The sequence below is a fragment of the Podarcis gaigeae genome (genome assembly GCF_964106915.1).
Source record: "Podarcis gaigeae genome assembly, chromosome: 16".
Lineage (NCBI taxonomy): Eukaryota > Metazoa > Chordata > Lepidosauria > Squamata > Lacertidae > Podarcis > Podarcis gaigeae.
The window spans coordinates 31,108,008-31,130,100 of NC_139693.1; the positions used below are offsets into that span (position 1 = coordinate 31,108,008).

The 22,093-nt window shown below is 43.7% G+C and overlaps 1 protein-coding gene across 23 annotated transcripts in view; it reads right to left on the bottom strand.

Moving 5' to 3' along the window:
* Nucleotides 1-20,665, bottom strand: part of ARVCF (ARVCF delta catenin family member) — a 589,425-nt gene extending 568,760 nt beyond the window's left edge. For 8 of the 23 annotated variants that reach the window (XM_083717026.1, XM_083717024.1, XM_083717025.1 and 5 more), the window contains exon 1: nucleotides 20,174-20,602. The gene's annotated coding sequence lies outside the window, so the exon portion shown is untranslated. Of the gene's footprint in view, nucleotides 1-20,173 lie in introns of all 23 variants that reach the window. The other 15 variants (XM_083717048.1, XM_083717029.1, XM_083717057.1 and 12 more) reach the window with 6 other exon arrangements.
* Nucleotides 20,666-22,093: the final 1,428 nt, after the last annotated feature.

Below are 22,093 nucleotides of genomic sequence, written 5' to 3' on the forward strand. Positions count from 1 at the left end.
ATTACAGCAGTATTATTGCAGCGATAAGAGAATGTATATTTCATTTTCCACACACACACACACCCACACACACACACACACACACACACACCCCTTTCCCATACAAAGAACTGCTTTCATTGTGTCCTTATAGTGAAGAGAGCAGACAGAAAGAACGTGTTTTTGTACTCCCTGTAAACCTCATCAAAAGGTTTCAAAACTAATCACCAGGACCTTACTACCCTTTTGCCAAACTAAACCCGAGGCTTGCTTTTTGGCAAAGGATTATCCTTCATACTGGCCTTTTTCCCCCTCTCCCCCTTTCTCAAAAAAGGCATTCAATCTCTCCTAATTCGCTGCTGTGGAAAAACTGAATATAACATGGGAGATCTTTCCACAACCGAAAGGCTAGCTGAGCCTCCTTCCAATTAGGAGACTCACAATAGATTTGATCAGAAGTGTGTGCGCGCGCTTTGAACTACAAGCTCGATCTCAACCGCTCCGCATCAGTTTTTCCCCCTATTAACCTCATGCTTAAAAATAGCTTAACAGATGCTCACTTCTTTTAAACAAAACTTTTCCATTTTTCTCTTTTTTTGCAATGCTCAGAGGCTAAAGTGTGGACAACATCTGCCTCCCTAATCACCCACCACACAAACAGTTTTTTGCTGGAGTATTGAGAAAGCCAGATTTCATTTACACAGCTTTTCTATTTAAAAGGATTAGGGGGGGAAAAAGTCATGGAGATAAGTCCATTGACAAGCCATAAGCTGCAACAGTTACAAATGGAACTCTGGCCGTTGTTTGGAGGAAGGATAGCGGAATATCACCTTCGAACAGTGGCATAGCGTGGGGGGTGCAGGGGGGGCGGGCCGCACCGGGCGCAACATCTGGGGGTTAGGGTTAGGGGGCGCAAATCCACGGGTTAGGGGGCGCAAATTACTTGCCTTGCCCCGGGTTAGGGGGCGCAAATTACTTGCCTTGCCCCGGGTGCTGACAACCCACGCTACGCCGCTGCCTTTGAAACCTGCTTGCATGAGCTTAATGGGTGCAGGGATAGAAAATCTGTGGCCCTCTATACATGGTTCCTCCCATCACTCTTTACCTTGGACCACACAGCAAGAAATGATGGGCACTGGCGCTCAGCAACATCTGGGGAGCAACGGGGTCTCCAGTGTTTTCCGCTTACTCCAAGAGCATCCTAGGATGTTTGCAAGAGAAGAATAAACCCCCTCTGAATTTCTTCCTTTAAAAGAGGTACTGTATTTTTCGCTCTATAGGACCCACCCGACTATAGGACGCACCTAGTTTTAGAGGGGGAGAACAAGAAAAAAAAAATCTCTCCCTCTCTGCGCGGCGCCCCTTCAGCGAAGTGGCAGGAGAAATGGAGCCCCTTCCATTTTTCCTCCCGCTTCGCTGAAGGGGCCGCTGCGCAGAGAGGGAAAGCTGTGCAGCACCTCTCCAGCGAAGCAAAGCCAGCAGATCAAGAGGGATCCGTGCACACCGATCCCTCTTGCTCTCCTGGCTTCAGTGAAAGCAACGCGAAGCCACCGGAGTGCAGCAGGAGCGCTCCCACTGCGCTTCAGAGGCTTCGTGTTGCTATCGCTGAAGCCATGGAGCCTGCATTCACTCCATAAGACACACACACATTTCCCCTTAATTTTTGGAGGGGGAAAAGTGTGTCTTATAGAGTGAAAAATACGGTGGATGGGAAAACACCATTTGAAAGCAAGTGTGGTGTGGTTCTAGGCTGCTGAATCAGGACCTGGGAGACCAGGGTTCAAATGCCCACTCTGCCATGATGAAGTTCACCAGGTAACCTTGAGCCACCTAGAGATCTTAGACGGACCTGCTTCACAGGATTGTTTCAAGGAAAAAACAAGGGAGGGAGAGCCATGGACCTGAGTTGTTTGGAGGAAAGGATATAAATGTGTCATAAATCAATGGCTTTGCCTTCAGGTACAGTATAGGAGAGCTGGTTATGTCCTCCACTGCTCAGAAATATTCTAAGAAAAGATAGCTCAGTCAGTAAAGCAGGAGACACTTAATCTCAAGGTTGTAGGTTTGAGCCCCATGTTGGGTAAAACATTTCTGCATTGTAGGAAATTGGACTAGATGACCCTAGTAGACTCTACAATTAAAGATTTTATTATTCTCTTGTTGAACTTTTTAAATTATTATTATTACTACTACTATTATTATTATACCACCCTTTATCAAAAGATCTCAGAGTATACAAGAAGAACACATTTTATGGAGCAAAATAATAAAAAGCACCATAACAAGCAGCATAATTTAAATAATAATCGTAATAACATTCCCTCCCCTCACAGCTTTAACAGGCCATATATTATTTAATGGCCAAAGGCCTGGGTACAGAGGAATGCTTTTGCCTGGCACCTAAAGATACAGAATGAAAGTGCCAGGTGAGTCCATTTGGAGAGAGCATTCCACAGACAGGGAGCCAGCACAGAAAAGGCCCTACCAGGGGTAGGGGACATAAAGAAGGGCCTCGGATGACAAACGCAGGGTCCGGGTCGGTTCGTATGATGGGAGACGGTCCTTAAGGTATTGAGGTCCTGACCTTTAAAGAAGGAGGGGATACTAGCTGCATATGTAGTACTCGTATGTTTGGTTCAATTAAGGAGTCTTAGGCCCTCCAGACCTTGCTGAATGGCAGCTGCCATCAGCCCAGGCAAGAATGGCCTAGAGTTAGAGATCATGGGAATCACAATTCAGCAAGATCTGGAAGGTCACAGGTTCCCCGTGCCTGATTTAAGAGATCCCCACACATACTCATACAGAATCGTAAAGCCACTGGTTTTCTCTCACACATGAGGCCAACAACCACTGGACAAGAATAATAAAATTCAAAACAGAAAACAAAGCTGTTTTATATTGGGTTGGACTGTTTGACCCACCTAGCCTCCAGCAACCCAGCTGGTCCTCAGTACTGAGATTGAACTTGCAACCTTCTCCGTGCAAAAATGGCCTTTGTCACTAAGCTACAGTTCCTCCCCTCACCATGCCCATTGAGATTGGTGGTGTTTTGTACCCATCCCATGACAGAAGTATGATTATATTACTACATTTTCTCTGCACCAACTTCCCCACTGCCAAAACTCAAGATAATTATAATTTAATTACTAAGAGGGCTCAAAGTTACAGGGAACCAGGCAGAGGGCCTTCTCGGTAGTGGCGCCCTCCCTGTGGAATGCCCTCCCTTCAGATGTCAAGGAAATAAACAACTATCTGACTTTTAGAAGATATCTGAAGGTAGCGAAGCTTTTAACGTTTGATGTATTATAGTATTTTAATATATATATATTTTTGGAAGCTGCCCAGTGTGGCTGGGGAGGCCCAGCCAGATAGGCAGGGTATAAATAATACATTATTATTATTATTATTATTATTATTATTATTATTATTATTATGAAATTGTACCCATTCTAGTGGAGCCTGCAACAAAATGTTGCAGCATAGAGTGCTGCTGTTTTGGGAGTCAGCCATGGCCTCTGTTCTATTTCACTCCAGGTTTTTTTCCAGGGGAGGGCTTTCCTCTCAACAGTTAGCCAGCATTCCAAGATCACTTCCTTAACCCCCCCACGAAATGTATTTTGGTTTTCTGAAAACCATGGTGTTCTCCTCTACCCATGACAGCAACAGAGAATGCTTGTGACAGGCTTCCCAAGGATGTACATAGTCTGAGTTGGAATATAATTTATTCTCAGAGGCATGGAACATACCAAATTGTTTTGGGTTTTTTCCAAGAATATTTATTAAAGTTTTCAATAATAATACAATAAAAATCAAAAAGAAAAAAGAAAAAAAAATAACAAAAATACAAAAATAAAAATAATTAAAAACACATAAAGTTTCCATTGCGTATTTTTCATTAACTTGTTTCCCAGACCTCCTCATACCTCCCTTTTTTTGTATTCCAATTCAAATTATTAGTTCAGCAAATCCTTATCAATAAATTTTAACCTATTTCTAAACCTTTTTTTTCCATATTCTCTTAAAGCATTACAGCTGGAAACCACTTAATTTCTATCCGACATCATTCTAACATTCATTAATTTTGCAATATTTCTGTAGATAGTCTTTAAATTTCTTCCAATCCAAATTGTATTTCCTATCATTGTTTCCTTTTCTGATGAGCTGAGAGCTTGCCCATCCAGACTCAGTCATCACCATAACTGCCTGGCATACTATAGTATTAATTGTCACTATTTCTGATTATTCTCTGGCTCGGTTCAAACACAATAGCCAGCCAAATAAACCAAGAGTTGTGCCCACTTGTTCCAATTTCTGCTCTCTTCTTTGTGTGGAAATTCAATTACTTCAAGGTTTTTTAAAGCACTAGAAACCTGGTATGACACCACCGCCAGATCTTAGTTCAACATCTTCATTACTAAGCAAAGCAAATCAGAGTTTCTTGGTTTAACTAAGGTTTAGCAAAAACCCTGAAGTCTTAAAGGGAAGGGAGGCTGCCATGTTCACAGCACTTATTTTCTCTCTGATAAACTAGGGTTGTTACAAATGAACCAGGCCTCTTAAGTTTTGCAATCGAGGATTGTAGATCTGCGCTGCGATATCCAAGGATGCGCACACAACAGTTTCCCCCTTAATTATCAAGTTGGTACAAATTAATTAATTATCAGCTTGGTACAAATATGCTTGCATTATGCACCAGTAAATATTAAAGGTAAAGGGACCCCTGACAGTTAAGTCCAGTCATGGACGACTCTGGGGTTGTGGTGCTCATCTCGCTTTACTGGCCGAGGGAGCTGGTGTTTGTCCGCAGACAGCGTCCAGGTCATGTGGCCAGCATGACTAAGCCGCTTCTGGTGAACCAGAGCAGCGCACGGAAATGCTGTTTACCTTCCCGCCCGAGTGGTACCCATTTATCTACTTGCACTTTTGGGTGTGCTTTCGAACTTCTAGGTTGGCAGGAACAGGGACCGAGCAACGGGAGCTCACCCCGTCGCAGGGATTCGAACTGCCGACCTTCTGATCGGCAAGCCCTAGGCTCTGTGGTTTAGACCACAGCACCACCTGCGTCCCTCCAGTAAATATTAGAAGACCTCATCTCTCCCCCTGCCCCCCCCCATTTGTGTGGTGAAATGAGCAACCTCTGACAAGTTTTGCTACAGCTTTGCCTGTACACAGCACTGATTGGCCAACAGTTGCAGCCCGCCCTCCCTCACCCCCAGAGCGGATTACAGCAACAAGATTATGCTTTTTAAAAAAAGTTGCAGCATGAATGTTCATGAGTTTTATCTGCTCATTTGGCATCTTATTTTTATATTACATTTTATTACATATTAAAAAGCATAACCCACTTTGTAGAAGGGAGGATTATTGCCAATCACCTGCAGAACGATTTCACCTCATGCTAAGTCCTGGAAGCGAATAAGTACTCAAGTCAATAACATGGTGGGTATATTTCTATTTCTTATTTATCTCCTGTTACAGCAGGCCCACCACTCCCACATTAGCCACAGTTCCCAATAGCAAAAACAAAATGTTTACACACACACACACAGCGAGAGAGAGAGAGAGAGAGAGAGAGAGAGAGAGAGAAAGAAAGAAAGAAAGAAAGAAAGAAAGAAAGAAAGAAAGATGAGGTGTTTTTAAGGAAGGAGATGAACATTTGAAAAAGCTACAGAGAAAGGTAGGAAGTGACAAGGAAAGTAAGTAAGATTCAAAAAAGGATAAAAACACAAGGTGTGACTGGAAAGTTCAGTGAATGGTCACAGAAATTGGACAGCAAGAAATATTTGGACATACAATCAGCATGGGAAACCCACGAAATGCTCACAGTTGTGTATGGAGAAGAAGCTGTAACTCAAAAGACAGCGTATGAGTGGTTTAAGAGTTTCCGTGAAGGATGGCAAACAATCGAAGATGACCATTGTCTGGTAGACCGTTGACGAGCAGAACGGCGGCAAACGTCAACAGAGTTTGTGAGTTATCACTGCAGGATTGGCATTTGTCCGTCTGAATGATGGCGGAATAATTGGACATTCCACGTGAAATCCTTACTGAGGTTACTGAGTTGTCCCACCCTCATATTCTCCCAATCTGACCCCACCGGATTTCTTTCTTTTTCCAAAACTGAACTCTGCACTGGAAGGGCACAGATTTTCCAACATTTCACACATCCAAGCTGCTGTGACGAGGGAACTGAAAGCAGTACAAAAAGAGGACTTCCCCAGAAGCTTCCAACAGTTCTACAAACATCGTCAATGGTGCATTATATCAGAGGGGGCCTCCTTTGAAGGCCTGTAAGGTATGTATGTTCAAATATTTCTCGCTGTCCGATTTCTGTGACCATTCACCAAACTTTCTTGTCACACCTTGTGAAAGGCAGACTTGAACAAGGCATTCATCTTCGTAGAAAGAAGTCTAGATCCACTGCTGGAGATTTTACTGGCACTTCCAGCCTAAAATTGAACTGGTTCTCCCGCCATGACAAGACAGGCTCTGTTGCAGGATTGACGGTCAAGAGGGGGAGGAAGCCACGGTTTTGTTATCATATTTGACTCTGTGTTTGATCTGGCAGAACCCCCTGAAAAGATTGATGTCGGAGCAACAGGTCTGAGAAAGCTAATGAGCAGACGCTGAGACTGTATTTTATGGAAATGTCGAAATGGCATCTGCCATCTGAATACAACTTTTGGATTAATGTGAAAATCCACACAGGACTATAACAACGTTCGTTTCAACTTGCTTGTGGAGACTTTCAGAGGTTATAAAGAAAGGAGAAAAATACTATAACAACAAGAAAATTGAAAGATGATTTGTAAAGGAAAACAACAAAGAGATGAATGGACAGAACTGTGAACATCAAAGCAGCAGAAATAAGAGATGATTGGACCCTTTCTGGGCTCAAAGCAGGGATACCCCCAACAAAAATTTAGAATTCGGACTTCCGGAGGCGGCGCGAACGGTAATGGCTGCCCTTTCCTAACCGGGAGAGGGAAGCTACGCTGGAAAAGGGTCGTCCGCTACGGCGAAGCGGAGACCCATTCTGGAAAACCGCAGGCAGCGGAAGCCTGCGGTCTCGGGACCCGGCGGGCGCCAGGAGCTACCCCCGAAACGTTGAGGGAACCCCGTAAGGGGCTCCGGATCGCAGAGGGGGTAGCGGCGCTGTGGGTCTATGCGCATTCAGCGGAGCGAAGCCGCGCTGCCGTTGCCGGTGAGCGCCGACCTTTCTTCCTTCAACACAAGATTCTAAAACGCAACAACCCGTGAGTAATTGAGGACCTTATTAAATTTCGGGACTAAAAATATTGAAAATAAGCTGAAAGCGGAGAGACGAGGAAAAGGAAGTCCGTCCTCCGCAGCCATTGACTTTTAAAGCAAAGAGCAGGAGGAGTGGAGGCATAGAGAGAACTTTTGACAGCTCAGATTGAGCACCCGCAGAAATTACTTTTCCCTTTAAAGACTGTAAGCAATTGATTTTTGGACTTTTATTAGGACTTATATACTCCTTTCTTTGTGGATTACAATTCTGTTTAAGAAGCCCAGGTGTCAGAACTGCCTGAGCAGTAGAACTGTCAGACTGCAAATTTGGATACATTCTATTTAAACTTTGAGACAGTCTGAGGGAGTTCAGAATGGTTACGTTCTTGCATTTTGGAACTCCAGTAAGCACAACTTGAAATATAGTGGCAAACTTAAAACCAACTCTGCTAAAACTACTTTTGTGAAGATCCCTAAGTATTGGTTCAGATTTCGTATGTGGAATGGACTCTTCTTCCTAGGACATTTTATGCTCCCCCTAGAGGATTGAGGATTTACAACAAAAACATTGTTTTACTTTCTATTTCCCGGCCCTCTGTTTGATTGCTACCACCTGGGCCGTAGCTTTCCCATGGGAATAACTCAGCTTGACCTTGACTGCTAGATAACTTTGGAATGAGTGGCGCAAAAAGAAAGGGATTAAGAACCAGACAAACAACTCTGACAACCGTAACTGCAGCCTCACAAGCACGCAGATCATCTGTGCCCACTTTGCCCTCGGAGGAAAAAGTTACCTCCCTGTCACAGGCAGGGGAGGAAGAAACTGAGGATTTACAACTAGAAGAGATGGCCTCAGGAGGATCTGGTTCTGTATTAGAGAGAATTCTTGAGAAATTGGAGTCTTTGGAGAGGAAAGTTGATCAACAAACTGCGAAAATTGACCTTAATACAGAAACTTTAAACAAATTATCTGGGCAAGTTGCACAGAATGCACAAGCAATCGGACAACTGAAGGAGGCTGCAGGCGAAAATCAGAAACTGGCCGAAGAGACCAGCCAAAGAGTGGGAGAGTTGGAAAAAGAAGTAAGGCCGCTCAGTAAGCAGGTTGGGGAACACCAGACCTATCTCTCCATGTTGGAACTTCGGAACAGGGAGATTAATTTAAGGATAAGATCGATACCAGAAGTGGAAGAAGGTAATCTAGCTGAGTTTCTGACCAAAGAATTCTCCAAGTTCTGGGGTCTAGAGGAGGAAGACTTTAAAATTGTGTCAGCCTTCAGACTTGGAAGACTTACAAAGAGAGAAAGGCCCAGAGACTGTTTGATTACGTTGAGATCAAAGGAGGAAAGGGACAAGATTTTGGGCCTGCACTACGGAAGCTCCTTGAACATTTCGGACAAAAGAATTGAGATTTTTAAGGACATTCCTAAACAGCTGTTGGATCTTAGATCTGAATATTTGGACTTAGTAAAACTGCTGAGAAGTAACTCAATCATCTTTAGGTGGGACTTTCCCCAAGGACTATCTTTTACCTTTAGAGGGAAGAAGATTAAAATTAGAACTTTGGAAGATAGGGATAAGTTTTTGACTGCCTACGGAGAGGACCTTCATAAAGGACTTGAACTACCCTCAGGGTCTGAACCACCACAGGTGCCTGTACCTCAGAACCCTGAAGACCCACAGAACAAAACACCATCCCAAGGAAACTAAACAGATCTATCCAGGATGTCTCTGCAACTTTTAAGTTGGAATATAAATGGCTGTAACAGTCCGGAAAAAGGAAGAAAATCTTTCACATATTAAAAAAGGAGCAACTAGACATTACTTGTTTACAAGAAACACATGTGACTAGGCTCCACAGAAAAATATTGGTAAATAAAAGGTTAGGCCAAGAATTTATATCTTCGGACTTAGTTAAGAAGAGAGGAGTGGTGATATATGCAAAGGAGAGCCTCTCACCAAAATTTTTATTCAAAGATGAACATGGAAGAATTTTGGCAATTGAAATACAGCACCAAGGAGAGAAAATTTTGATATTAGGAATCTACGCTCCAAATGAAGGGAAATCAGAATTCTACAAGAAGTTGCATGAGATTATGCTGGATTATCTGGACTATGATAACATCATTATGATGGGAGATATGAATGGGATCGTTTCTACAAACATGGATAGGTCACAAAGCCAAAAGGTTACTAAAGAAGGCAGACTACCAAAGACCTTTTTTGAAATGACAGACAACATGGACTGGATTGATATATGGAGGACAAAGAACCCCTTAGGGAAAGAAGGAACATTTTTCTCTGAAGCCCAACTGACTTGGACAAGAATTGACCAAATATGGATTTCTAGAGGTCTGGCTCCTAAGGTGAAGAAAGTGGAAATCTGCCCAAAGACCTGCTCCGATCATAACGCGTTGAAAATGGACATGACATATTACCAACCGGCTCCTTTAGATGGAAGATGAATGACAACTTGTTTAGAGATCAGGAGATTATCAAGAAGGCCGAAAAAACAATAAAGGACTATTTTGAGATAAATTTGAACACTGCTGTGGAAAAAAGAACAATCTGGGACGCAAGCAAAGCTGTGATGAGAGGGTTCTTGATACAACAGAACGCCATAAAGAAAAGACTACAAAATGAGAAAAAGGACAAGATTTTGGGGAAAATTAAAGAGTTAGAGAAGAAACTAAGAGTAAACCCGAAGTCACAGCCGATTTTGAGAGAAATTAAACTTCATCAGGCACAATATTCCAAACTGATAAATCAGGAAATAGAATGGAAGATTAAATCAATGAAACAAAAAACATTTGAATCGGCTAATAAATGTGGGAAACTGCTGGCTTGGCAGTTGAAGAAGAGACAAAAGCTGAACATAGTAACAAATTTGGAAATAGAAGGAAGGAATATTCAGAACCCGGTGGAAATTAGAAAATGTTTCCAGAAATATTTTAAGAAATTATACACTCAAGGGCCACAAAAGGAGGAAGAGATTGCAAAATTTTTGGAGAAAAATGGACTTAAAAAACTATCACAAGAAAATAGATCACTCCTGAATAGTAAAATAACACGACTAGAGATAGAACAGGCCATTCAGAATATGAAGTTGGGCAAGTCTCCAGGGCCAGATGGCTTGACCTCCAAGTACTATAAGACATTAAGTGACTATTTGATTCAACCACTGATGGAGGTCAGCAATGAAATTATGGAGGGAAAGAAGGCGCCTGAATCGTGGAAGGAAGCTTTCATCACATTGATACCAAAATCAGAAACTGAAAAGACACAACTTAAGAACTACCGTCCCATTTCCCTTTTAAATGTGGATTACAAAATATTTGCTGACGTTTTGGCAGGAAGACTCAAAAGAGTTTTAAATGAGATAATTCATAAAGACCAGGCAGGCTTTCTCCCAGGAAGACATTTATTTGCTAATACAAGGAACATTATTGACATTTTGGAACTTTTGCAAACAAATATTAACACTAAAGCAGTTCTAATTTTTATAGACGCGGAGAAGGCCTTCGATAACATTTCTTGGAAATTTATGAAGGGGAATTTAAAAGAAATGGGAGTGGGGCGGGGTTTTGAAAATGGGATTGACGCGATTTATTCAGAACAAAAGGCAAAACTGATAGTCAACAATGTGGTTACAGAAGAGTTTAAGATTGAAAAAGGGACACGACAAGGCTGCCCGATTTCCCCCTTGCTGTTTATTTCTGTCCTGGAGGTGCTCTTGAACTTGATTAGAGGGGACCGGTTGGTGCAAGGGATTCAGATCGGAGTGAAACAATATAAACTTAAAGCTTTTGCAGATGACCTTGTTTTGACATTGCAAGAGCCAGAATCTAGTACAAAAAGAGTGTTACAATTGATTCAGGATTTTGGTCAGGTAGCGGGCTTTAAACTAAACAAACAGAAAACTAAGGTGTTGGGAAAAAACTTGACAGATGCAGAGTCAGAACGGTTTCAGAGAGAAACAGAACTAACTGTGGTTAAAAAAGTAAAGTACCTAGGGGCAAACATAACAGCAAAAAATCTGAGTCTATTTAAGGATAATTATGAAAAATGTTGGTCTGAAATTAAGAGAGACTTGGACAGTTGGTCAAAATTGAAGCTTTCTTTGTTAGGCCGAATTGCTGCTATTAAGATGAATGTATTGCCTAAGATGTTGTTTTTGTTTCAAACATTGCAAATTGTGGATAAGACGGAGTGCTTCAGGAAGTGGCAGAGAGATATTTCTAAATTTGTCTGGCAGGGCAAAAAGCCCAGAATTAAGTTTAAGATATTAACTGATGCGAAAGAAAGAGGGGGCTTTGCCCTGCCAGACTTAAGGTTGTACTACGAAGCCGCAGCTTTCTGCTGGCTAAAAGACTGGCTACTTCTAGAGGACACTGATGTGTTAGATTTAGAAGGTTTTAACAATGCATTTGGTTGGCATGCATACTTATGGTATGACAAAGTTAAGATCAATAAGGCCTTTAAGAACCATATTGTCAGGAAAGCAGTGTTTAATGTCTGGACAAAATACAAAGACCTATTGGAAAATAAAACTCCAAGATGGCTATCACCTCTGGAGGCTAAGGCCCGAAAAAGACCCAATATGGAGGCCAAATGGCCGAAATATTGGGAAATAATAGAGAAAGAGGGCAACAATTGGAAATTGCAGAGTTTGGAAAAAATGAAAGACAAAGTGCGAGACTGGTTACATTACGCTCAGATTCAAGAAATTTTTAAAAAGGATAAAAAGCTAGGATTCCAGGTGGAGAAATCGAAGTTGGAAACAGAATTGTTAGAACCTAAGACTAAAGTACTTTCAAGAATGTATAACTTGCTGTTGAAATGGAATACACAAGATGAAATGGTTAAGTCGGCCATGATAAAGTGGGCACAGGATATTGGGCATAATATTATGTTTGAGGATTGGGAAAGGTTGTGGACCACGGGGATGAACTTCACGGCATGTAATGCTCTGAAGGAAAATGTAATGAAAATGATATATAGGTGGTACATGACCCCAGTTAAACTAGCCAAAATATGCCATGTGCCAGACAACAAATGTTGGAAATGTAAGGAAAATGAAGGAACATTCTTTCACCTCTGGTGGACTTGTCCCAGGGTGAAGGTCTTCTGGGAAATGATATATAATGAGCTGAAAAAGGTATTTAAGTATACCTTCCTTAAGAAACCAGAGGCCTTCCTCCTGGGCATTGTCGGCCAGATGGTGCCAAAGAAGGATCGAACATTCTTTTTGTACGCAACAGCAGCAGCAAGGATACTTATTGCCAAGAAGTGGAAAACTCAAGATTTACCCACTCTGGAAGAATGGCAGATGCAGCTGATGGACTATATGCAACTGGCTGAGATGACTGGCAGAATTCGAGACCTGGGAGAAGAGAGGGTTGAAGAAGATTGGAGGAAATTTAAGACTTATTTACAAAAATATTGTGATTTGGTGGAAAGTTAAGTAGGATGTTTGATCATAAATAATTGGCCACCACAAAATCGGATCGAAATGGGATGTAAAGTGAGATTAAGAGAAATTAATTTACAGAGGATTATATTTAAATAAGTGGTTATAAAATTTGCAAACTAGATGATAAATTGCTGGGAAAAATTTATGATGATGAAAATGGCAGCGGGAGATGTGAGGAAGTCCAAAGAAGTCATGAAAACTCTGTTGAGATAAAAGAAAGGTTGTTTATCTTTGTACTTTATTTTGTAAAAACTCCTAATAAAAATTTATTAAAAAAAAAAACAAAAATTTAGAATTCGGTTTTGTAATTTGGAACTAATGTGATTTGATTGGTTTGTTAATAAAAATTATTTTTTTTAAAAAAACTGAACTGGTGCTCCCATTCTAACTTCTATTCAAGGTATAGAGAGTTTTTATGAGAGAAATGCAGGGGTTAGAACCACAAACCTCCGCCCTCACTGAAAATCATAGCTAACAGAGGCTTTCGATTTTTACTCGAAGTTCAGGCCTCGCATCGCTTCCTTCTCTCTAGGGTTAAATTTGCAAAGAAGAATAAATTAGTCCTCAAGGATAGAAGAAGATTTTTGTTAAGTCTGCATTTTTAAGCAGACTTTTTTAATCTAATTCGCATCTCCTGGACCAGTTCACAATTGGAATGTAATTATCTTTCCGATTCTGCATGACATAGCCCTTGGCTCATGGAAAGAAAATGCCACTGTAGCCCAATGCATCGACAAACATTATTTTAGGAATAAAATGTTTTAGAAATATGTACAGCGGGATATTTAAATAGGTATTCTAACAATTTTTTCATACTGGCTTTTAAAGTCACAGATTAATGTGCTAATGAGGCTCAACAGACATCTGCGTCTGTGAAATTGCTATGGATACTAATCTATCCATCCTTCGGTCCACTTTGAATTCCTGTTTTGAAAGAAAAGCAGGGCGCAATATAAATAATGCAAACTTGCAATTTTTTTTTTTCAGGTACTGATAACTCTCAGCAGTGGGTGTCAAGCATAGGTGAAATAGAATTGACGGTGCAGGTGAGAGAAAAATTAGGCAAAAGATAGTGCTTTGTTGAATCCTAGGGGCAAAGACGTCTCTGAATACCCGTTGCAAATGGGAAGAGTGATGTTATGTTCGGGTCCTGCTTGCAGAATTCCCATATGCTTCCCGTTGGCCACTGTGAAAACAGAAGGGACGTGGGGTTGATCCCACCCGCTGCCTTTGGAAGCCTTGCAAGTTGCTGGAGGAGAAGAACTATCAGCAAACATTACATGACAGGTGTTCCGGGGGCCAAGGTGAAACTATGCAGCTCCCTTGCTATTTCTCTTGCTGCCAAGAGGTGTGATGCTATAATGCAGCCTTGTTATATTTATAACACCGAAATGTTGTTTTTTCTTTCAGTGCTGTATTTGATATTATGTTGGTGGTTCATTACATCGTTACAAAATCGCCCTTGCAACGGCAGGTTTTGAGGTGTTCTCCTTTTTTCTGTTGTTGTTCTAAGCCGCTTTGAGTGGGATTCTTTTTCTTGGAAAGGTAGCACAGTCATACCTCGGAAGTTGAACAGAATCCGTTCCAGAAATCCGTTTGACTTCCAAAATGTTCGGAAAACAAAGCGCAGCTTCTGATTAGCTGCAGGAAGCTCCTGCAGCCAATCAGAAGGCACAGAAACTCTGTCAGACGTTTGGCTTCCAAAAAATAGTTCGCAAACCGGAACACTCGATTCTGGGTTTGCAGCGTTCGGGAGCCAAAACGTTTGAGAACTAAGCTGTTCGAAAACCAAGGCACGGCTATATACAAATAAACTGATGGTGACGATCCAGCAGAGCTCATATTGGGTTCTTATAAAACCCTACACTCCATGTGACATGTTATATGCAATTTTGGGGGGTGGGAATGGTCACTTCCACATCAGGACACCAGATGATGATAGCCTGGAAGACAGCCCATATAGTAAAACTAACTAACAATGCACAGGTGAGGGAAAGCAGGCAACTTGAGGATGCACCTATTGAAAACCTGGAGCAGGTGGGTCATGTATTTGTGTTAAGTGGCATCAGGGAAGAAATTTGATTTGAATAACTTTTCAGTGATTCGGTTCACATTCAGTCAACTTAAGCCATTCACACTTTCTGAAACAATACATAAACAAAACACAGCCCAGGCATCAGAGTAGTGGAAGCTGGTGCATTAAGGCAAATCGGACACTGCCTTACCAGCCTCAGTCTGTCCTCAAGCAGCCCCCACCTGCCTGACTTTTTACTTACAACCATCCCAGGGAGTTGGTCCTGGCTATCAGTTTCCTCTCCTTAGCCTTAGTGTTGCCCTTGTAGGACTCAGAAGAGAGGAAGATGGGGACAAGGTCAGAATTAGGTGGCTCTACCTGGCTGTGTGTATGGGACACGGGTGGCGCTGTGGGTTAAACCACAGAGCCTAGGACTTGCCAATCAGAAGGTCGGTGGTTCGAATCCCCGCGGTGGGGTGAGCTCCCGTTGCTCGGTCCCTGCTCCTGCCAACCTAGCAGTTCGAAAGCACATCAAAGTGCAAGTAGATAAATAGGTACTGCTCCAGCGGGAAGGTAAACGGCGTTTCCATGCACTGCTCTGGTTCGCCAGAAGCGGCTTAGTCATGCTGGCCACATGACCCAGAAGCTGTACGCCGGCACCCTCGGCCAATAAAGCGAGATGAGTGCCGCAACCCCAGAGTCGGCCACAAATGGACCTAATGGTCAGGGGTCCCTTTACCCTTTACCTTTTTACCTGGCTGTGTAGTACCACCTGCTCTTTGGGCTCCCTGCCTACTGCCCCAACCGTCCCAATGATCATCATCAGCTGCTGGATTTGGGGCTCATGCAGGGCTATCCCAAGACATGTTGGTGCCTAAGGCAAAGAACCAAGATGGCGCCCCTCCTCATTCCATGTGTAGAAGCTGAATCCTACTTCAACACTAGTGAATTGAATAGCATCCTGCACAACACACAAGGCAGCAAGCCAGATTAGGGAGCTCAGTAAAGGCTAAGAGGCAACAGAAAGAAATGGCTGCTGGGAGGGACCTCAGAAAGGAACAACCTGGGAGAATCAAGTAAATAGAAAACTAGACAGAGAGGAGGGGCAGTAACTGGTTGCAAAAGAGATTACAATAACCAATGGCCTAAGTGTTGTCAGACTACACTTCAGTTCAAAAGGGAGAAACAAACCCCAGCGTTTTTTTCCCTCCATAGCTATAAAAGGGATTTCTTTACAGCATCCATGTCAATGATTTATACCCACACAATAAAATATTAAGAGCAGCATATTATAGATCCGATGTTACAACAGCTCTAACGAGTTTCCTGATAGATTTCCCCCCCCCCCTCATTTCCGAAGTTATATATACCCTCCAGAGGCATTTGCAATGCTCTTGAAAATTGCACTGAAGAAAATAAGATGCACCAGCTCAGATTCCCATAACTGTGATATGTCTGCATACACATGATGGCCTAGATAAATGTCAAGAGGTGTATTATTGTTTTTTTAAAGTAGAGTTATGACAGAATATGTAGCGCTCACCAATATGCAAAAGGGAAGAATCTGGTGCTGATACAAAGCTATCCTGTGTGTGTGTGTGCACTCACATAGAGACAGCAACACCGCATTTTGCTAACTTTGTGCCATTCCTTCCAACAAAGAGCCAAATCCATTTTTAGAACCCTTTGCAAGGGAATCCCAAACGACCAAATGAAAGCCAACAGCAGCCAGCACTTTCAGCCCAATAACTGAACTAGTTATTGATATTACCAACAACTACTGGGAGAGAAAATTTTTGTTTGATAAAGGAACGCACTGATAATAAATTCAACAGTATCCAGTAAATGCGGCTGTGCTTCCTATTTTCTGGTGCTGGCCCAAAATAGAAGTATTTTGGAAAATGAGATAAAACTAACAACAGGATATGATTTTCTGATAGATCCATTGGTCCCACTGTTTGCATATGTAAGGATATGTCCGCCTTACCAGTAGATATGAAACTGGTAATATACTTGCTGGCAACTGCCTATATAGCAACTTGTGTATATGTATTTTTAATCGACTAATAACAGACTGGGAGATAGCCCATATAGTAAAGCTAACTAAGAATGCACAGGTGAGGGAAAGCAGGCAACTTGACAAGGCTATTATTGAAAACATGGAACAGGTGGGTCTTGTATTGGTGTTAACAAGTAGGGTTGGGGGAAGTAATCTGACTCAGATCACTTTTCAGTGATTCAGTTCATTCCAGCAACTTAAATACAGTGGTACCTCAGGTTACAAACACTTCGGGTTACAGACTCTGCTAACCCGGAAGTAATACCTTGGGTTAAGAACTTTGCCCCAGGATGAGAACAGAAATTGCACACTGATGGCATGGCGGCAGCGGGAGGCCCCATTAGCTAAAGTGGTACCTCAGGTTAAGAACAGTGGTTTCAGGTTAAGAACAGACCTCCAGAACAAATTAAGTTCGTAACCAGAGCTACCACTATATTTGACACCTTCCAAAATAATACACGAAGCAAACACAGCCTAAGCTTTCCCCCCTATGAACCACTTGAAAATTGCTGATTGTCTTCGCAAACCACTTAAAATTTTATGGCCTGTTGTAGCAGTTGTAATGCACCGTGCTAGATGCTGCATGGTTTTTATTTCTGATATTTTATTGTATATCGCAAATTACAACTCCATAGATTCCAGATTGCAATGCATCAGAAACAGAAGAAGCAATACACATGCAATTAAGAAACCAATTATGGATATTTAATACGGGCATAACGGTGACCACCACAGTTTTGGAACCCCTGCATTATCAAGGTAACCTTCAGCAGTCAACAGATTCCATGAACCAAGTGGCGGCGAACCTCTGGCTTGGTGACCGACTGTACAATATGGCAGCCCATTCTTAAATTCAAGACACTGAACAGGGGTGCTGGCCTGAGTAGTGAGGCATGCTGGGAAATCACACCTCCTTGTGGGCCAAATGCAGTATTCCAGGCATCTCATTGCAGCCCTTGAGATTCTCCCCAGGCCACATCTCCTCTCCCAAGCTCTGCTCCATTACACTTGACTGCTTTTGCCTGGCTGGAATGGTTCCTTGAACTCAGATTAGGGAGGGGGGAGAAACAGGATTAAATTTGCATTTAAAGGCAAACCCACCTAATTCGCACTTGCCAAAACGATTAGCAAACAGAAACAAAGCAGTCCTTTGAGAATCCCACACTTCTGCCAGTTTCGCAAGGCAGCTCTCAAGAGCCAAGTGACGGGCACAAAAATGTGCATTAGTGCGCATGAAATTGCATGCTTTTGTGAAACATGCACATATGCATTACATATGAGGAAATTGCTTTGAAAGAAAAGTAAAGTGTGCATTGGGAGAAATTTGCACCAAACAGCGGATGAATTTTCATGAGGACTTCCCCTTTATTTTGAAAAAAATGAATCACAAACTTATATGGAAATATGGAGAACTGAATTGAAGAGGCAAAAACTGAGAAACTGAAACTGACAGATTCACCCATCCCTAGTAACTAGCCTCAAGTAATTGTCCAACCAAATATATTACATAGGAAACAGTTTTTTTAAAAAAACCAAAAAAACAGCAGCTGGTACATTTATGTTGGTTTGGTTTCCATGCTGTTGATTGTTTCCTGCTTGGCAGGGGGTTGGACTCGATGGCCCTTGTGGTCTCTTCCAGCTGTATGATTCTATGATTATGTGTGTGTGTGTGTGTGTGTGTGTGTTTTTCATATGAAAAAACCATTTAATGAAAGAAAAGAACAAAAGGGGGGTGGGGAATCACCAATATCTTCCAAGCCAGGATGCTTGAAAGAACATGAACTCTCTTGCATTCTTAAGCCTTACTTAGCCGGTTTGTTCGAGGAAAAAACAAGCAAACAATTTGCCTAATGAAGTACATCATATAAACATTTCATACATTTACGGAAACAGCGAGTGGAGGACAAACACCCAGCAATGCCCTGGCTCACAGCACAGACCTGCTTTCTTCTAGGAAGGAACCAACCTTCCTGGTTTGCAAGTACCTGCTACCCTGCCATATGCTGTTTTAGATATACTTTTTACACACACACACACACACACACACACACACACACAGAGCTCAGTACAGCAACACTGCTTCCCTCTTGATTTGTGTGCCCTTGAGGGTTGTGTGGGAAAGCAAACGCTCAGCTTCGCCGTTCCTACAATTTTGTAAGTTTAGGAGTAACCATTCCAATCTCTCTGGAAACTCAAACTTGGCAACCCGCTTAAAGCCGAGACTGCAGCATGTCATCTTGGCTAAGATACAATCAGCAGATGTCAATATTCTGTCACTTGGGACTAGAACTCTCTCTCTTTAAAACGGCACAGAAATAAACCTTATCCTCGCTCCCTGGAAGAAAATACATATTTATCTGCAAGCAGGTCGCTGCTTTGACATATATAAGTGGCGCCTGGAAACATCTCAAAAGCAGGGGGAGGGACAACGGGGGGGGGGGAGACTATGAGAGGCTCTGCAGTGTGAAGGGGAAAGGGGGGGTGGCACCCACTGCGATGCTACCCAAAGCAGCTAAAAGGAATGTGCAACTGTGCACTCCTGCAGGCATGCTTACTCAGAAGTAAACCCCACTGTGCTCGGTGGGGCTTCCTCCCAGGGAAGCCTGCCCAGGGCTGCAGCTTTCTCCCCAGAGAATTAGCACATTGCAGACAGCCAAGTCTATTTATCCAATTTCATCACCATGGTGGCACTGATTTTGAAAAGGAAGGAGGAGGAGGAATAAGAAGCAGGAGTTCTCTCAAGTTCTTTGCAGCCCCAGGGAAGAATTCTTCAGGCAACAGAGGAAAGTTTAAGGGGCAAGCTAGTTTTTTAGCGGGGGGGCACACAGGGTGCACAATCATTTACCTATCGGGGAGGGAAAGGGCAGCGTGGTTTAAGCCCTGGATCTGGACTGTTCACAATGCAAACCACGCAGAAGGGGGGGAGGCGCCGATTTCCTACCCTGACAAGAGCAAAGGCTTCCTTTTGCAATGCAGCGTTCCCACACGGCACAATGCCGGTTTGTTTAGCCTTTTTTTGCATATGCGTTTTTTTCTTCTCCTTTTCTTCCTTTAACCCATTTCCTATAGCAATCCAGCACACGCGCTGCTCCCCCACCGCTCCGAAACAATGAGCGAGCACACGAAACGTGGGCGATTATCCCTAATATGATTAGCTTCTCTCCCCCCCCCCACTCCAAAAAAAAACAACCACCCTTCCAATGGGGGAGGGGAAGGCGCCTACGAAGCCGCAACCTTTGTGGGCAAAACAAAGGTTAGCGTGGAAAGGAGGGCGGGGGGGGGGTAAGGTGCGCTCTCTCTTTGCACGAGATCAGATACACCCCCCCCTCCACCCAAAAAAAAGATGCATGCTCGTGGTCTCCCTCCATCAGCACCCCAGTGACCCAGATCAGCTCACCATCTCGCCGCCTTCTGCCGCGTCTCCGCCTTCAGCTTGAGGATGATCATAGTCATGGGAGAGATTCCTCCTCGCTTCACACGATCGCAGAGGAGGCGGGCTGGGAGGAAGGAAGGGGGAGGAGCCGCCTTCAAATCAAATACTCAGCAGTTGATCAGCAGAGCAAGAAGGTCAAAGCTTCACACGCGCGCACACGGCATCTCGCTCTCCTGCTTTGCGCCCTAGCTCTTGCCGGAGCTGCTGCCAAGTGCGCCTGCAAAGGTGCCTCCTCCCCTTGCAGATTTCTCTCGCCTGGCTCTAGAGGAGGAGGAGGAAGAAGACAGACAGACAGACACACAACACGCGCAGGAGGTGCATCAGGGGCGAGCCGAATTGCCTCCCGTTCCCAGCTGCCCTCTCCCGGCCCTGCAAAGCTTTCCTCGTCTAGCCCAGCAGCCTGGGCGCATCGGAGAGAGAGTCACACACAGCTGCCTCGCTGCCCGCAGAGGGAGCAAAATGGGAACACGCCGAGGACCCCACGAGCAGCGCCGAGAGGGAGGGAAAGTCTGGATCTCTTCTCTAGTGGCCCTCCAAATATAATTTTAATAGGCCAGCATGCACAGATCTTCATTATATTAAGGGGGGGGGGGTTGAATTATTATTATTACTTTCCAAAATCCTGAGCTGCCATTCGGTGCACATTTTAGGGCGAAGCTGGCCGGGTTTTGGGAGATTACTTGCAAGGCCACGTGCTTAGGATCGGGGATGCACCAGATCCTACTTTTCGTCCTCCCGACTTTTTTCTCCCCCCTTCCCCACTCGCCACAAACACAAAAGATCCCCTCCCCACAATAAAAAGGTTGTTGTTGCTGTGTTGTTGTTGTTTTATTTAGTTAGTTAGTTAGTTAGTTGATTTTCCGGCTTTCCTCCAAGGAAGGAGCTCGAGGTGGTGTCCATGGTTCTCTTTCCGCCTCCCTGTTCGTTTTACCCTCACACAACAACCCTGTGAGGTGGGTTAGGCTAAGAAACTGCCTGGCCCAAGGTCACCCAATGAGCTTCGTGGCTGGGAGGGGGCGATTTGAACCCTGGTGCGACGCTCTCCACAACTGCAACACCACACCGAAAAGGTTTCGTTTTTAAACCGGGTACAATTTGAAACTAGTTTGGCTTTAAACCAGTTGCAATCCCCTGAACCTGGGAGTAAGCCCCAATGAGCCCGAGTCAACGTGCTATAGCTAGATAAATATTCTGCCAAGCAATGCTTTTTTATTTCATTTCCTTCTTCCCTCGTTCCCTGCCCCGTCTGATCCCAGCAAGTTCCTATTTGTTCCAAGGGACTTAAAGGTAAATGGACCCCTGACCATTAGGTCCAGTTGCTGACGACTCTGGGGTTGTGGCGCTCATCTCGCTTTACTGGCTGAGGGAGCCGGCGTACAGCTTCCAGGTCATGTGGCCAGCATGACTTAAGCCACTTCTGGCGAACCAGAGCAGTGCATGGAAACGCCATTTACCTTCCCGCCGGAACAGTACCTATTTATCTACAGTTATCTAAACCACTGAGCCTAGGGCTTGCCAGTTGGAAGCTTGGCAGTTTGAATCCCCACGACAGGGTGAGCTCCGATTGCTCGGTCCCTCCTCCTGCCAACCTAGCAGTTCAAAAGCACACCCAAAAGTGCAAGTAGATAAATAGGTACTGCTCCGATGGGAAGGTAAACAGTGTTTCCGTACACTGCTCTGGTTTCGCCAGAAGTGGCTTAGTCATGCTCGCCACATGACCCTCAAAAACTAACTGTGGACAAACGTTGGCTCCCTCTGCCAGTAAAGTGAGATGGGTGCCGCAACCCCAGAGTCATTTGTGACCTGACTTAACTGTCAGGGGTCCTTTAGGTAAAGGTAAAGGTACCCCTGCCCGTACGGGCCAGTCTTGCCAGACTCTGGGGT